Here is a 4,095-nt window from a genome sequence, read left to right on the forward strand (position 1 = left end):
GGTGGGGCTGAGTGGGTGACCACTGTCCAGCCTGGGGGCAAAATGGGCTGGAGCCACCCAGCAGAGGAGGTCAGGCATGGGGTGATGGGAAGGGTGGCTCATGCTGCATGAACTCATGGCTGAAAAAGGGGTGGTGGGAGTGTGCCCCCCACCACTGCCACTGCGGGCCTTCATGCTGGGCTTTATCATTCACCTTCCTTCATGACACTGAAATTATCCACCCAGCCTATTTACTTTAAAGTTGAAGTAAGCAATGCACCACCCCCCACCCCCCTCAGGGCACAGCCTAGTGTCTGGTCTCACTTTCCAATGTGTAAAGATGCCAGTTGTGGAGGATGTCACAATGTCCTCCTTCACCTTCCACATTGCAAAGCAGCTCTCATCCTGCACTCAAATGCTGCACTGCACCTGACTTCAGCCTGCACTTTTCTTGACCACTGCATTCACATTCCTGTTTCCCCCCAGGGGCAACTCTCTCCACTGAGCTGAGTCCTTCTACCTCTGGTATACTGTTGTTTCTCATCTGCCTCAAACCTCTCTCATCGATACTACATACACCGCCCCCAACCACTGCTCCCACAATTTATAGGCCTTGAGGGGGGCAGGAAAGACCCCCCCCCCCCTAGTTTTGGTGTTAACAAAAAAAAACTCCAGACAGTCTAGCACAGGGCTGGAAAAGAGCGTGAAAATCCTGTCCAAAAAAGCATCAAAACACTGTGCAAAAAACTGCAGGGAAAGACTTGGCAGGGGACAGTCCCTTTGGGTGGCTTTGCAAAGTGCATGGGCGCATGGATGATTTGGGGGAAAGGAGCTGCAATGCTTGTGGTACCCAACCTCAATGCCAATGCCTAGAGATGCTGGCAAGCCAAACCTGTGAGCAGGTAAGGAGCCAGCCACTTTGGGTAGCCCTGCACAGATGAGGTCACCCCCCTCGCCCCCGCCCCAACAACCTGTGCAAAAGGCTCCCAGAAAAAGCAGCAGGCAGAAGTGCAGGAAAAGTCTTTGCAGGGGACTTTCAAAATGTTTGGGTGATCTGGGGGAAGGCAACTGCAATGCTTGTGGTACCTAACCCTGATACCAATGTCCAGTGATGCTGGCAAGCTGGATTTGTGAGCAAGTAGAGAGCTAGCCATTTTGGGTAGCTATGCATGGATGAATTCACCCCCCACCAATACCCTGTGCAAAAGGCACCCAGAAAAAGTTGCAGGCAGAAGTACAGGAAAAAACTTGGCAGGGGTCTTTACAAAGTGTGTGGGTGATGAGGGGGAAGGGAGCTGCAATGCTTGTGGTACTCCCACCCCAACACCTCTGTTGCTCAAGGTCTTCATCCACCCCCAAAAGAGCATGGTGATCCACCTCCAGTGATACATGCATTTCTCCACCCTCCCCCCACCACACAAACCCAACCTACATGAACCCAAGCAGTGCCTGCCAGTGGCAAGATCAGGTGCAGCTAATTACAGTGCATCAGAGCAGCCTTGATACATGTGTATAGCGCCCAATAAGCAAGTGAGCTATTATTCACTAAGCTTCATGTTTATTAATTAATCGTATTACAAACTTGCCATTTATTCAATGTGAAGAAATAATCTACCAATAATATATAACATTTTATCAATAACCATTTTACATTTGCATTGAGGTTTACTTGTCCTCTTGTACTTGTGCCTCCATGGCTTTCTAGAAGTATCACACGACCTTCATGACTTTCTGTGCCTTCCCCCAGTCAGTCTTAAAGTGATCCAGCTAGTTCCCAATGACACTGCTGCCAGAGCTCCTCAGCTGTCTTGAGCAATTTCGGCAACTTGCCATGCTCTTCTCTGTCCGAACCTCTTGTACTTGTGGCATTTGGCATCTGGTACAAAGAAAAGCCATAAAACTCAGAACCAAAAAAATTCAAGCGTATTCAGATATAGCAAAAACCATTTTTTTCTTCAGTTTCGTGGAACAGCTTATCTGTTCAGAACAGATTTAAAAGAAGATTGATTACTTTTTTTTTCTACTTTCAAAATAGTAACTGAATCTTGTGTCATTTCATATTGCCTTTGAATAGTTTTTCTTATAATCTTTGAATAGTCTTTGAATAGTTTGACTTATTTTTTTCATGTGATACTTCTAGACATTGAGGTGTCTGGCATGTTGGGAGAGGTAGCACCTCCAGAGAAATAGTACATTGTACTCTCCTGAGTGACTCTTCCTCTGTTGGTCCTCACCAGTACCCATCTCTCACCTGTGGCTCCAAGTATCTGTCTGCATGCGACAGCGGCCACACCCCGGTAAACTGCCTTGATGGGTGGGCCAAACCAGGTGAGGGTACCCGGTCAGTCTCTAGACTTCTGGGGAGATAGGGACATGCCTATCCCTGCATGCAAAGTCTGACTGGCTGACTGGGCAGAGGAGATCCTTATATGGTCCTATGTCCATGATGGTGGTACAGCAATGTGCCATGGATTGTGCAAGGCAGGACAAGGCACAAAAGATGTCCTGGTCATCTGCTGCACTTGGGCCTATCTGCAGCTGTCTTGACACTGGCTTGCCATGGGTTACCAATTGGCTTAGATGAGAGAGTGAGGCTGCACAACTCTTCCTCACTCAAATCCAAATCTTGCGCAACTCACATCCAACACAAGCCCTGTTGTAACAGGTCCACAATGAAGCAGCAAGTGTGGACACATTGGAAGCTGTAGCCGCAAACCTGCACACAGGCAGGTCAGGGCTTTGGGTATCTTTCTAGTGGAAAGCAGCAGCAGTAGAACTCAGCAGCCCACTTAATGACTGAGCAGCCCTATTCAGGACCACACTGCTAACCTACTAAAATGAGGTAGGGACTAGAAAAGGTGCCCCAAACATTGTCTGCTTCACCTCACCTTGGCCAGCATACCATGGTTGGCAGGGGTCCCACTAAAGTCATCAAAAAGGAAAGAAATCAGTCACCCTAAAGCTGGGTGTATAGAACATATGCACATTTATCAAAGGAAACACCAACAGACCTGAAAGGAGAACAGCCTTCATCAGGACAGAACTGGGCAGATACAACATCCAAATTGCTGCCATCAGCGAAACTTGCCTACCCAACAAAGGGCAGCTCATAGAAGGAAAAGCTGGTTACACATTTTTCTGGAGTGGTCATGGCAGCAAAGCCAAATGTGAAGCAGGTGTTGGCTTTGCTATACAAAGCAGCCTCATCAAGAAGCTAACCTACCTGCCTAAAGGAGTGAATGACTGACTGATGGTTCTCAAGCTCCCCCTGCTCAGCAAAATGTGTGCCACTACCATCAGTGTGTAGGCCCCTACCATGACCAACTCTGATGAAGTCAAGAACCAGTTCTATGATGACCTCCACCCTGTGATGGCTGCTATACTGAAGTCTGACTGTCTCATCCTCCTTGGTGATTTCAAAGCCAGGACTGGCTCTGACTGCCAAGCATAAGATGGCATCATCAGGAAGCACAGGATCAAAAGCTGCAATAGCAATGGTCTTCTCCTACTCAGACTATGTGCTGAAAATGAGCTCCTGGTTATCAACACTGTGTTCCATCTCCCCAACTGGAAGAAGACAACATGGATGCACCCTCACTCCAAGCATTGGCATCTCATTGACTGTCATCGTTCGAAGGAGGAATGGACGTGATGTCCATGCAACCAAAGCAATATGAGGCACTGAATGCTGGACTAATCATTGACTTATCATCGTCTCACTAAAGATCATGATTCAAACCAGATAGCATCCACAAGGATAAACTGGACTAAAGTGCCTCAACACTGCAGGGCTGATAAGTGACAGCACCAGGCTGTCTTTTACGAATGATCTAAAAGATCAGCTTTACACTACACCGCTCCATTCTGGCTCCATTGAAGCCAACCAGAAGTGGCTTCATGAAGCTAAGGGTGTAGGTTGTAGCCGTGTTGGTCTAAGAACATAGGCAGACAAGGTTCCTTGGGTGAATTTGATATCTTTTATTAGACCAACCCAAATAGTTGGAGAATAGTTATTAAGCAAGCTTTCGAGTTCAGAAACCCTTTGTCAGGCTAAGGAAGTTTCAGCAGTTGGTGTGTGCTCTTCCTGGATGGAATGAAAAGTAAAGAAGCCAGGGG

The sequence above is a fragment of the Alligator sinensis genome, unplaced genomic scaffold (assembly GCF_000455745.1).
Source record: "Alligator sinensis unplaced genomic scaffold, ASM45574v1 scaffold1109_3, whole genome shotgun sequence".
NCBI lineage: Eukaryota > Metazoa > Chordata > Crocodylia > Alligatoridae > Alligator > Alligator sinensis.